This window comes from Oncorhynchus keta, chromosome 4 (genome assembly GCF_023373465.1).
Source record: "Oncorhynchus keta strain PuntledgeMale-10-30-2019 chromosome 4, Oket_V2, whole genome shotgun sequence".
Lineage (NCBI taxonomy): Eukaryota > Metazoa > Chordata > Actinopteri > Salmoniformes > Salmonidae > Oncorhynchus > Oncorhynchus keta.
In genome coordinates this window covers 20,960,886-20,975,406 of record NC_068424.1, presented here as the reverse complement: position 1 = coordinate 20,975,406, position 14,521 = coordinate 20,960,886, and positions in this window count along the sequence as shown.

Below are 14,521 nucleotides of genomic sequence, written 5' to 3'. Positions count from 1 at the left end.
ACGTCAGGAAGTCCATGATCTAGTTGCAGAGGCAGGTGTTTCATCCCAAGGTCCTTAGCTTTGAGGGCACTATGGTGTTGAATGCTGAGTTATAGTCAATGAATAGCAATCTCACATAGGTGTTTATTTTGTCCAGGTGGGAAAGGGCAGTGTGGAGTGAAATAGAGATTGCATCATCTGTGGATCTGTCGGGGCGGTATGCAAATTGGGGTGGGTCTAGGGTTTCTGGGTTAATGATGTTGATGTGAGCCAAGACCAGGCTTTCAAAGCACTTCATGGCTATAGACGTGAGTGCTACAGGTCAGTAGTCATTTAGGCAGGTTACTTTGGTGTTCTTCGGCACAGGGACTATGGTGGTCTGCTTGAAACATGTACTGTAGGTATTACATTATTATTGAAATTGTCAGTGAAGACACTTGCCAGTTGGTCAGCGCACGTTTGGAGTACACGTCCTGGTCATCCGTCTGGCCCTGCTGCCTTGTGAATGTTGACCTGTTTAAAGGTCTTACTCACATCGGCTATGGAGAGCATGATCACGCATCTCGCATCTCTGTGTGTGGAGTAAAGGCCCTCAAATTTTAAAAAGCATGCAGGCCTGATGGCATCCCAAATTATATGCTCAAAAAAAATTCTCTAGTGGAAAATTTCAATTGGTTATATTAAAACAGTTTAATTTCATCCTGAGTGTAGGTTATTTCCCTGACATCTGGAATCGAGGACTCATAACCCCAATCTTTAAGAAGGGAAACAAATTTGACCCTAGTAATTATTGAGACATTTGTGTGAACATTAACCTGGGGAATGTTTTCTGTAGTATTATAAATGTAAGAGTTCTAAAACTTCTGTTGTGTCTTTGGCTATGCCGGGTGAAGTGATATGACATGCTATTCTATAAAATCCTTTCTCCGTAATCAATATTACCTGATTGAGCTAATCGTGTAAATGTAATTCACTTCTTGACGCACCCATCCCTTTAGCGGGATCATTTTCATCAACTCCCGCTGAATTGCAGCGCGCCAAATTCAAATTAAATTACAAAAATATTTCATTTTCATTAAATGACAAGTGCAATATAGCAAAACACAGTTTAGCTTGTTGTTAATCCACCTGGCGTGTCAGATTTCAATACAGTTTTTCGGCGAAAGCATAACAAGCATTTAGGTAAGAACAACTCTCTCAGTAGACAAAATATTACAAACACTAGCAGCCAAGTAGATTGGTCACGAAAGTCAGAAAAACAATAGATTAAATTGCTTACCTTTGATGATCTTCGGATGTTTGCACTCACGAGACTCCCAGTTACACAATACATGTTCATTTTGTTCCATAAAGATTATTTTTATATCCAATATATCTCCATTTGTTTGGCACGTTATGTTCAGAAATCCACAGGCTCGAGCGGTCACGACATCGCAGACGAAAATTCCAAATAGTATCCGTAATGTCCACAGAAACATGTCAAACGTTTTTTATGATCAAGCCTCAGGTTGTTTTTAAAATATATAATCGATAATATATCAACCGGGACTGTCGCGTTTTTCAATAGGAGAGGGAGAGACAATGGCTGCCCCACTCTGTTGCACAAGCAATATTCTGCGAACACTCAGCTTTTCACTGATGCAATGTTATCTTTCTCGCTCATTTTTCAAAATAAAATCCTGAAACTATGTCTAAAGACTGTTGACACCTTGAGGAAGCCATAGGAAAAGGAATCTGGTTGATATCCCTTTAAACGGAGGCAAGGCGTCCAATGGAACAGAGAGCTTTCAGGAAAAACAGCACATCCTGGTTTGATTTTCCTCAGGTTTTCGCCTGCAATATCAGTTCTGTTATACTCACAGACAATATTTGGACAGTTTTGGAAACTTTACAGTGTTTTCTATCCTAATCTGAATTATATGCATATTATAGTTTCTGGGCCTGAGAAATAGGCAGTTTCAAATGGGTACGTTTTTTTTTGTGCCAAAAACGAAAATCCTGCCCCCTACACTCAAGAAGTTAACTAGAGAGTCGGGGCACCACAAAATAATATTTATAGAGCTGTTATCTTCCGAATAAACTCTTAAAGACCTAGTAATATTTTACATCAATAGCAGTCAATATTAATCGTCACCTTAATTCAGTCTCATCTAAAAGTTGTACATTTTTGGTTATCTTCACGAACCCTGGCTAACAAGTTGAATCAGCAATACAACATTGGGTTTAATTATTAATTTACTAAATACCTAACTAATCACACAGAATTACATATACAAAGAATGAATCATACCTTGATTACAAATTACGTCATAAAGGAAAACATCCCGAGCGGGCGGTACAGACATGACAGGTGGTTACTCAAAAGAAAAGGGGCTGGGTTTGAGTGAAAGAGCGGGAAGACTTAGGGACAAAGGAAGAAGTTGTGCTATCGTAAATACAGTATCTAATGCATTCTAAATTACCGCCTATTTGGAAAAGGAAAATGCAATAAATATTTACTCTGAGCTGCGCTTCAGTAGTTTGGTGGTAGATAGAAGGCCGTGTTGCCAAACCGAGTCCTTTGTCCTTTGAGGAATGTCTCTGGTGGTCAATTGGATACGTTGTCGTAACGTCTTTGTGTGGTAGACGGGATACTTTGTCTGTTCTTTCCTTGCCCGCGTTTGCAGCTGCTGTGGCTAACTCAACGGCTAAGAGGTATCACTTCTGGAGTGAATAAGTTCATACCTTTTGCAACCAAAGCTCACGCTGAGGTTGGCTTAGTTCTGGAGTTGACATGTTAGTCCTTTTAACGCAGAGGCTGCAGACCTCACGTACTTGGAACAGGAATTTTATTGTCGTCAAGGCTTTATATAGGAAGGGAGAGGAGGGCGTATTTGAAAAGTTTTCTAACCCATGTCCCTTCACAGGTGCGGGCCACTGATTGAGCAGAGCCCTAACCTTATGAAAACCCAAATCTCTCATTTGGAAGCTAAAATTACATTTAATCTCTTCACCAATAATTTTATATTAAAACATTTAAATTGAACAACAATTCCATGTGAATCTGATAACTCTGATGTGTAGACTTTCCACTGTAGAGTTTATGTCATCCTATCATTGAGGAGAATGTCTCAGATGACAACCGAACTGACATCATATTCATTAAGTACCACCGCTTATGTTCAATTGGTCGGATTACCAGAATATAGTTCATTTCCCCCCCACCTTCTGATGTTCCCAGAATCTCTATGTTAACCAAAGGATTTTCAAATGTCAGATCAGTAGGGTAGAGAGAGGACAATGGGGGGAAGAGGTATTTATGACTGTCATAAACCTACCCCCAGGCCAACGTCATGACACTTCCTTAATAAGTACAATGTCCTGTGTAAATGCCAAATTGGATTTATACCAAAACATCGCACGACCGATCATATTTACAACCATACACATCCTGATATACTGTATAAACATCTCCACCAAAATAATACCAAAATGTACGCTTGCTTTATCGACTTCCAAAAAGCATTTGATTCTATTTGGCATTCAGGACTGTTCACAGTTCAAAGGTTAAATGCCTGCTCTTCGCAGATTACCTGTGCTTGCTGTCACCCACAGCACATGGCCTACAGCAGAGCCCTGGGCCCTGGCAGTGAACCTCAAAAACACAAAAATAATGATTTTCTGAAGAATATCCAAATTTCAGCAAACTCGACCAAAGTTCTCAAAACGTCCTAAATATATAGAGTACTGCACACACGAATATGACTTAGGTTTAAAAAACAAGCTCAACTGGACACCTAAATGAGACAGTGAATGAACTGACAGATAAATACATTTAGCCAAAACTAATTGAAAATGTAATTGAACCAATTGTACTTTATGGCAGCGAGGTGTGGGGTCCACTTGCAAAACACCATTCCCCAATAGGAAAAACACCCCATTCACACCCTGCATACAGAGTTCTGTAAGATTCTCTTACATGTCCAGAGGAAAACTACAAACAATGCATGTTGGAAGACGCAGAGAGCTGTGTGTTGAATTTGAATGTGAGAGACATTATGTAGAACCTACCTAAAAGCAAGAGATCACTATGTGCACAGGTAAGATCATGGATATTTCCTCTGCGTATTGAAACAGGTCGGTATTGAGGTGAAATGGAAGAGGAACAACTATGTAACTATTGTGAGCTCAAAGAAATAGAGAATGAAACTCATTTTATCCTCCATTGCCCTTTCTACCACATGGAATAATTATTGCTCTTATTCCAGAAAGCACACCAGATATACCCTGGCATTATGTGGCTGAGTGATGAGGAGAAACTGAAATGTTTTTTTGTCCATTGTGAATTTCCGTTTGCAGAATACTTATAAAGCCTGGGATGAATCAAAAAGGGCTACCTATAATTAAATTGTAAAAATATGTATCTTCTATTTCGTAAATGGCACGTGTATATATAGATTGTGTATAGGCTTGTCTGCCATATGTATCTTCTCTTTTTGCAGACTGGGTTCAAATGCCTTCTGTTTCTTTTTTCCGTATTTATTTATCTGAATATGTATGTATGTATGTTATGTTATGTTATGTTATGTATGTATGTATATGTATATTATTTTACTGCTCTAGGGATATAATTATTATTTGGATAACCTTATTTACAATTATGTATAGATTTTTACCTTACATTTGTTTTCACTCTTTATGTGATGTGCAATGCACCGCGGAAGAAGAATTATCATTTAATTACCACAGTGAATTATGGTATTGTTTGTTTGTGTCAATTAATCCCATAAGGGATGGGTTGCCAATTGATAAGGGATGGGTTGCCAATTGATAAGGGATGGGTTGCCAATTGATAAGGGATGGGTTGCCAATTGACGATTTCATTAATTAATTAATTAATTCATTCATTCATTCATTCATTCATTCAGTAGGAGTCTGTCTGGACAAAGGGAGAACATCGCTGTCTCTAAAATTAGTCTGAATGAGAATGACTCCCACTAGGAAGCCGAGACTGTCTCCCACTATGAAGCTCAAACTGACTCTCACTATGAAGCTGAGATTGACTCCCACTATGAAGCTGAAACTGACTCCTACTATGAAGCTGAGATTGACTCCCACTATGAAGCTGAGACTGACACCCACTATGAAGCAGAGACTGACTCCCACTATGAAGCTGAGACTGACTTCCACTATGAAGCTGAGACTGACTCCCACTTTGAAGCTGAGACTGACTCTCACTATGAAGCTGAGACTGACTCCCACTATGAAGCTATGGGGTGAGAAGAGAGACTATACTATATAGGGACACATTAACCAAATAGTTTTATTATGATACATTTGTGTCACCCTCAATCATTTTATTTATGCATTTCTCTTGTACATGTTTTTTAAATGGTAAAATCTTGAAATCGAAATAAAAACAGACAAAATCTCTTGGTGAAGATGTAGGAACGCTGGTGTCTGTGTTTGACAGGGTTCAGCAGGAGAAATCAGACTCATCTGCACCCAGCTGTTTGTCCATAAAGAGTGGCATCAGAATTCAAGGGTGGAGACTTCACCTTCACTTCAACAATGAACAAAGGTAAGAAAGTCTTGTTTTGTCTTCAAATCACCTTTGAAATAACAACGCCCTGGCAAAAATACAATTGAAGTACTTGAAATTAAACTTTATTCTGCAAGGACCAATCAGGAGAAACCAGACTCACCAGCACCCAGCTGTCTGTCTATGAAGAGTGACAGCGCCATGATAGCGCCAATAGAATTCAAGCAGAGACCCTTATCTGAACAAGGGTAACAACGTACGTCCTTGCGGTCATGGGAGAACTGGGCCCTGTTAAGATATTTTTGGCAGTGCAATGAATTGATCCAAATGAATGCACATTTGTGTTATTACATTGAGACCAACAGGAGAGATCAGATTTCCAGTGGTCAATCTGCCCAGAGTCATCAAACGGACCTGGACTCCACATTCAGTGTAAGCTACAAAATATGTCAGCAAACAGACATTTAGTAAACAGTGAACATCTTTCTGTTTGTCTTGATTGTATAATAAACACCTGACATAATTTGGACTGACATATTTGTTCATGCTTGATACAGTTATGTCTTCATTTTATGCCTTTAATGTAAACACAGAGCCTCAAACTAAATTTCCCCACAAAGTCATTACCTTATCTTCTCTGTTTCATTTATTTTTAATTGTTTGTTTCAATTGGTTGAGGGAAATGTCATATTTGTTTTGTAAGGAACGACCTGAAGAGGTTCAAGGGGATTCTTTGTAAAGCTTACCAAGAGTGGACAGACAGGAAGTGATGAACACTGAACATCAGAAGTAGCCGAGCAGTGCCAGAGAGGGTGCTCTGAACATCACACTACATGTTATGAGAAACATGAATCAAATGGAGCTCGCTGACACGCTGGAGAAAAGTAAGAGATACAATACTTTGTATTTTCACATAGAAGTAGCATGACTGGAGACAAATCAGTTGGAAGTGGTAAAACCAAACAGCCAAAGAAATGTTCTATAAAAATGTATATTTTGTGCGTCATACAAACAAGTTTATTGACGAGGGCCAAGATAAACTAAAATCAAATCTGAAGAAGTTTTAAAGTGTATTTGAAGGAACTGCAGTATGAGGAAACCCAACACTTGTCAATATAAGATACACACAGAGGTCTACAAAACTGATAGAGACATACCCCAAGCGACTTACAGCTGTAATCGCAGCAAAAGGTGGCGCTACAAAGTATTAACTTAAGGGGGCTGAATAATTTTGCACGCCCAATTTTTCAGTTTTTGATTTGTTAAAAAAGTTAGAAATATCCAATAAATGTCGTTCCACTTCATGATTGTGTCCCACTTGTTGTTGATTCTTCACAAAAAAATACAGTTTTATATCTTTATGTTTGAAGCCTGAAATGTGGCAAAAGGTCGCAAAGTTCAAGGGGGCCGAATACTTTCGCAAGCCACTGTACCTGTCTTCTACGGGATTACTTCAATTATTCTAACAGGTAGTGTTAGGTGAAGCGGAGAGTGGAGTGATCCCCAACACTCATACTCAAATGTACATATATTTCCTGATATTTCAAACCAAACAGAGGAATCAGAAGTATGTCGGAGACCATGACGGGGACCTTGTCTGGTGTAAAAAGAGCATTCTGGCACTGGGAAAGCTGGCCTTCAAACAGCTGGAGAAAGGCAATATGATTTTCTACACGGGAGACCTGAGCGAGTGCGGCCTTGATGTCAGAGATGCATCATTGTGCTCAGGAGTGTGTACACAGATCATCAGAGAGGATTATGGGCTGCACCATGGAAAGGTCTACTGCTTTGTGCATCTGAACATCCAGGAGTTTCTGTCTGCTTTATATGTGTTTCTCACCTTCAATGATAGCAATACGAATCCACTAGTCAGCTAGAGATGAGTTTCCAAATGTCCAACATTGTTGAAATGTCAACTATCAATCAGCATACAGTATACAAGAATGCAGTGGATGAGTCCATACAGAGTATGTATGGACACCTGGACCTGCTCCTCTGTTTCCTTCTCGGCCTCTTACTAGTGTCCATTCAGACTATTATAGGCCTCCGAACAAAGACTAAAAAGAGCTCTCAGACTAATGAAGATACAAGAGAGTACATCAAGCAGAGGATCAGGGAGAATCCCTCCCCAGGAAAATGCATTAAGCTGTTGAATAACCATTCTCTGGAGGAGGAGGTCCAAAGCTACTTGAAGTATCTTCGAAGCTGAACTCTCACCTGCACAGTGGTCAGCAATGGTCTTTGTATTGCTGACTTCAGAAGAGGTGCTGGAAGTCTTTGACCTGAAGAAATACTACAGATCTGAGAAGGGTCTTCTAAGGCTTTTGTCTGTAGTCAAAGCCTCCAGAACTGCACTGTGAGTATTTGAACAAACCAATTCACAGAACAATTCTGTCTACCAGTCAGATTATGACTGACTTTAGATAGGCTATTACAATGCTATAGTTCTGTATCAAATGTACATTTTGTTTCAGTTCGAAGAATTCACACTCATCACTAACATACCTCTGAGTGGTCTAATATTTCCATCTAGATTGAGTAACCCAGTAATATTATTTTCTTATTTAGTGTGAATTAATGCCACATCACAGAGAGGCTGTGAATGATTGGCTTTAGCAATCAGCTCAAACTCTTCACACCTGACAGAGTTTAACCTGATCTGCAGGATTCAATGATCTGCAGGATTCAGGGGTGAAGCTGCTCTCCGTTGGACTGGGGAATCCACACTGTAGGCTGGAGACACTGAGGGGACAAATGCTGTTCATAATCAAACCTTTTCAGTTGTCTGTAGATTGTACATGGCCCAAATTGTATAAATCTTATTAATTTTTTATTAATTTCTCTTGTCCAGATTGAATCAATGTCAATTCAAAGAGAAAGGCTGTGAGGTGTTGGCATCAGTTCTCAGGTCACATCTTTTATTTATCTAGACAAGTCAGTTAAGAAAAAATTCTTATTTACAATGACAGCCTAGGAACAATGGGATAACTGCCTTGTTCAGGGGCAAAACAGGTTTTTAGCTTGTCAGCTGTGTGATTCGATCTAGCAAAGTTTCAGTTACTGGCCCAACACCCTAACCACTAGGCTACCTGCCACCACATCTGAGAGAGTTTGACCTGAGTTACAACAACCTACAGGATTCAGGAGTGAAACAGCTCTCTACTGGACTGAGAAATCCCTGGTGTAAATTGGAGACACTGAGGTCAGTACTTTTAGTGTGTACGAGATATACAATATTCTGTTGTATTTACTTATCCATCTTTTCTAGAAATGTGGATATAATAAAGAAAGGTTGATAGTTTGAGACCTCTGTAGTACCATCTACTTTATCGTCATGTACTGTATGTGTTTTTGTAAGATCTAGATTTGACAGATCCCGTTTCTTTTGCAGGTTGCAGAAGAAGGCTTTGTCTTCTCTCTGTCTTCGGCTCTGAGATCTAACCCCTCACACCTGAGAGAGCTACACCAATCATCCAGGACAGGGTGCAATTAATAAAAATATATGCATAATAGACAATATAATTGTAACGATATTCGTCTTCCTCTGACGAGGAGTATGAAGGATCGGACCAATATGCAGCGTGGTACGTGTTCATGTTGATCATTTATAAACATTGAACACCAAAAACAAAATAACAAGGAGAACGATTGAAAAGGTAACAGTTCTGTCTGGTGAAGACACAGAGACAGAAAACAATCACCCACAACTAAAATGGGGAAAACAGGCTGCCTAAGTATGATTCTCAATCAGAGACAACGAACGACACCTGCCTCTGATTGAGAACCATACCAGGCCAAACACATAAAAACTACATAGAAAAAAGAACATAGACTACCCACCCCAACTCATGCCCTGACCAAACAAACACAACGACATAATAAAGGAACTAAGGTCAGAACGTGACAATAATACTCAGAGACACAATTACACTGGGTTTAACTAAAAAGTCCCTGTGCCCAAGAACACTAAGTTAACTTGCCTAAATGACTACCGACCCGTAGCACTCACATCTGTAGCCATGAAGTGCTTTGAAAGGCTGGTCATGGCTCACATCAACACCATTTTCCCACATACCCTAGACCCACCCCAATTTGCATACCGCCCCAACAGATCCACAGATGATGCAATCTCTATTGCACTCCACACTGCCCTTTCCCACCTGGACAAAAGGAACATCTATGTGAGAATGCTATTCATTGGCTACAGCTCAGCGTTCAACACCATAGTGCCCTCAAAGCTCATCACTAAGCTCAGGACCCTGGGACTAAACACCTTCCTCTGCAACTGGATTTCAGGCACCCAAGTTATGAACTGTTCTCTCTGCTACTGCACGGCAAGCAGTCCCGGAGCGCCAAGTCTATATCCAAGAGGCTTCTAAGCAGCTTCGTCCCCCTAGCCATAAGACTACTGAACATCTAATCACATGGCTAACCAGACTATTTGCATTGCCCCCTGCACACCCTCTTCACTCTTTTACACTGCTGCTACTCTCTGTTATTATCTATGCATAAGTCGCTTAAATAACTCTACCTTCATGCATACTGTATATTACCTCAATTACCTCGACTAACCGGTGCCCCCGCACATTGACTCTGTACCGTTAACCCCTGTATATGGCCTCATCATTGTTATTTTACTGCTGCTCTTAATTACTTGTTACTTTTATTATTATTATTATATATATATTTTATATTATATTACATTATATATTTTTAAGGTATTTTTCTTAACTGCATTGTTGGTTAAGGGCTCGTAAGTAAGCATTTCACTGTTGTATTCAGCGCATGTGACAAATAAATTTGATTTGATAAAAATAAATAAAACTATGTTTTTGGTTTACTTGGGTAGGGGTAAAACGCCATAACATTGGTGTCCTCATTAGAACTACAGTAGACACAAGGCTACAGCAGAGGGAGATAAAGCCACATACAGTGTCTGTTATACCTCTGACCATTACTGTCAAAATGTCTCTGAAGATTCCATGTCAGTGAATAGGAGTGAATGACTACTCAAAGGTGATGTGCTGAAATCTTAGAGCTTTTTAGCTTTTCAAAATTAGGAGTGAGTTTTGAGTTGAATTGAAATTACAAAATGTCATTATTTTTGTTTTGTTTTTTATTACAAAGACACCACTAAACCTGCTGCAATGAGCCCAAGTGAAGCTTCAAGCTATCAACTGACAGGGGCCAATTACCTAAAGGGAGACAGCTTACTCATCAAAGATGCAGTAAATTCACACTTGGCACATCAGGTTAGTGTTTTTATAATGATAAATAAGACAGCCTAAAAGGTGGGTCAGAGGAGGAGAGTTTAAAGAGCAAAGAGGCACCACTGAATAATAGGGTTTTTTAACCTTTATTTAGGCAAGTCAGTCAAGAACAAATTCTTATTTACAATGACAGCAGGTTAACTGCCTTGTTCAGGGATAGATCTACAGATTTTTACCTCGTCAGCTCAGGGATTTGATCCAGCTGCCTTTCGGCTACTGGCCCAACGCTCTAACCACTAGGCTACCTGCCGCCCCTATTTATGTTATACACAGTATTAAATTAAGTGTAACACCCCTTTCACACGATAAACATGTCATTTTCTGGAGAGGACCCTGATGTGTACGATGCTGACGGGTAGAAAAGTGTCTGGCAGCCGACCCTTTCACTTCTCAACATTCATTACACTTACAGTCACGTTGTAGCTCAGTTGGTAGAGCATACTGCTGCTAACACCAGGGTACTGGGTTTAATTCCCACGACCACCCATATGTAAATTGAATTCACGCATGACTATCACTTTGGGTAAGTGTCTGCTAAATGGCATATATTATTAGGACTTGACCGGTTCAGCCAATTCTCTCTAGGATTGCCCTGTGATTGTAAGGAGTTCAATTCTGTCAGCATAAAACAGGGATGTGAAATAGTTTAAGAGTTCTCTGGGAGGGACACATGTGGATATGAGGCAGAGATGGGTGATGGTATTTGGGGATATTATCTACATTGGGTTATGTTAGTGAGTGAGGGGTAACTTTAATATGGATGAAGAGTTCATTTGTATGAAGTAAGCCTGCCCTCTGCTATGACAGGACAAGGATAATTATAGATATGGCAAGAGTTTAATTATAGACAACAGCTGGTGGCATCATTTTAGGAGTTTGAGAGTCCCCTTTTCCCTCCCTAGTTCCCACTGGAGGTGCCTAGCCCCCTCCCTGTCAGGAAGGATCGCCTTGCACAGATTGCTAAGTGATGGAGGGCTACTCATCCAGCCCGACCTTTTGGTATTTAGAAAAATATGTGCTCGTTGTTGTAAATGGGAATTTGTTCTCAATCAACGTACCTGTTGAAATGAAAGTAAAACCATTCAACACACGCCCTTTGTTTTCTTCCAACGAAGTTGCGCCTGGGTCGCTCCGTGTGTCACTCTGAACAACCTGTTTGCAACTCAATTGTAACTTATCACATGAAATATAATTTTATTTTATCAGTGGCAAGAGAAAAAGTGAATCTACAGCAGGGATCCACAACTCGCAAGGGGTTCTGATTCTACTGATAATGTATAATGGTTTCCATGCACCTTTTAGAATGTAATGGACCAATCAGTAACTGATTATTTTACTTCATTTCATACTGAGGATACTGAGTACACACTGAATTGAGTCAAATTCTTTGTCCAATAATAATCTTCTTATGATTAACAGAGATTACATTACCCATGCTATACTGAGATACCCAATCATGGAAGTTCCCTTGGACTAGCCTAAATGGGTAGAAGACAAGCTTGGGTAGAAGACAAGCTTAGCATTCATATCATAAAAGGCACAACACTACACAAGGGAATACACAATTATTGAACTCTTAGGCCTGTAATCCTGTTGGACCCATGTTTTAAGTCTGTATGCAGTATCACAAGGTCACAAGTGTGATGTCACTCCCAGAGTATGCATGAGGCTTGGGCTGTTCCAACCTCCATACTAGCATATACTTCATGGAACACATGCCCAACCTCTGTTCCGAGGGGTCTGCCAGGGGATAGCATAGACCTCTCAGGGGACAGCGTAGACCTCTCAATATCAAGGTATGCTCTTGATTGTGCTATTGTCACGCCTTGGCCTTAGTTATCTGTGTTTTCTTTATTATTTTTGGTTAGGTCAGGGTGTGACATGGGGGATTTATGTGTTTAGTCTTGTCTAGGGTTTTTTGTAAGTTTATGGGGCTGTTTCCTTTCTAGGTAATTGTCTGTCTATGGTTGCCTTGATTGGTTCTCAATTAGAGGCATCTGTCTATCGTTGTCCCTGATTGGGAACCATATTTAGGCAGCCATATTCTTTGGGTATTTTGTGGGTGATTGTTTCCTGTCTTTGTGTTTTCTGCACCAGATAGGGCTGTTTCGGTTTTGCCACGTTTATTGCTTTGTATTTTGTTCATGTTTAGTTTCTCTTATTAAAGAACCATACACTCTAACCACGCTGCATTTTGGTCCTTCTCTCCTTGCCAGGAAGAAAGCCATTACAGCTATAGGCACTCAAAGCAATATATACGGTTGAAGTTGGAGGTTTACATACACCTTAGCCAAATACATTTAAACTCAGTTTTTCACAATTCCTGACATTTAATCCTAGTAAAAATTCCATGTCTTAGGTCAGTTAGGATCACCACTTTATTTTAAGAATGTGAAATGTCAGAATAGTAGAGAGAATTATTTCTTTCAGCTTTTAATTCTTTCATCACATTCCCAGTGGGTCAGAAGTTTACATACACTCAATTAGTATTTGGTAGCATTGCCTTTACGTTGTTAAACTTGGGTCAAACGTTTCAGGTAGCCTTCCACAAGCTTCCCACAAGAAGTTGAGTGAATTTTGGCCCATTCCTCCTGACAGAGCTGCTGTAACTGAGTCAGATTTGTAGGCCTCTGTAACGACTTCGGCTGAGGTCGGCTCCTCTCCTTGTTCGGGCGGCGTTCGGCGGTCGACGTCACCGGCTTTCTAGTCATCACCGATCCATGTTTCCTTTTTCCTTTAGTTTCGTCTTGATTAAGCACACCTGATTTCTATTCCCTTATTATGTTCCTTATTTAACCTCTCGTCTACCTTTCTGTTCTGTCCGTGATTGTTTTGTGTTACCGTGTGTGTTGGAGGGTTTTCTCTATACGTCATGTTTCCTTGTTGGTTCCGGTTTTTAAAAATTCATATTTTGAGTAAAGACTTTTGTGTTTTTTCCTCAAACTTGTGTCCTGCGCCTGACTCAGACAACGAACCCAGCACATTGTTACAGCCTCCTTACACGCACATGCTTTTTCAGTTCTGCCCACAAATTTTCTTTAGGATTGAGGTCAGGGCTTTGTGATGGCCACTCCAATACCTTGACTTTGGTCTCCTTAAGTCATTTTGCCACAACTTTGGAAGTATGCTTGGGGTCATTGTCCGTTTGGAAGACTCATTTGTGACCAAGCTTTAACTTCCTGACTTATGTCTTGAGATGTTGCTTCATTATATCCACACAATTTTCTTTCCTTATGAAGCCATCCCTCCTGCTGCAAAGCACCCTCACAGCATGATGCTCCGACCTCCTCGATTCATGTTTGGGATGATGTTCATCAGCTTGCAAGCCTCCTCCTTTTTCCTCCAAACATAACAATGATCATTATGGCCAAACAGTTCTATTTTTGTTTGATTAGATCAGAGGACATTTGTCCAAACAGTACGATCTTTGTTCCCATGTGCAGTTGCAAACCGTAGTCTGGCGTTTTTTATGGTGGTTTTTGGAGCAGTGGCTTCTTCCTTGCTAAGTGGTCTTTCAGGTTATGTCGATATAGGACGTTTTACTGTGGATATAGATATGTTTTTACCTGTTTCCTTCAGCATCTTCACAAGGTCCTTTGCTGTTGTTCTGGGATTGTTTTGCACTTTTCGCACCAAAGTACGTTAATCTCTAGGAGACAGAACGCATCTCCTTCCTGAGCGGTATGACGGCTGAGTGGTCCCATGGTGTTCATACTTGTGTACTATTGCTTGTACAGATGAATGTGGTACC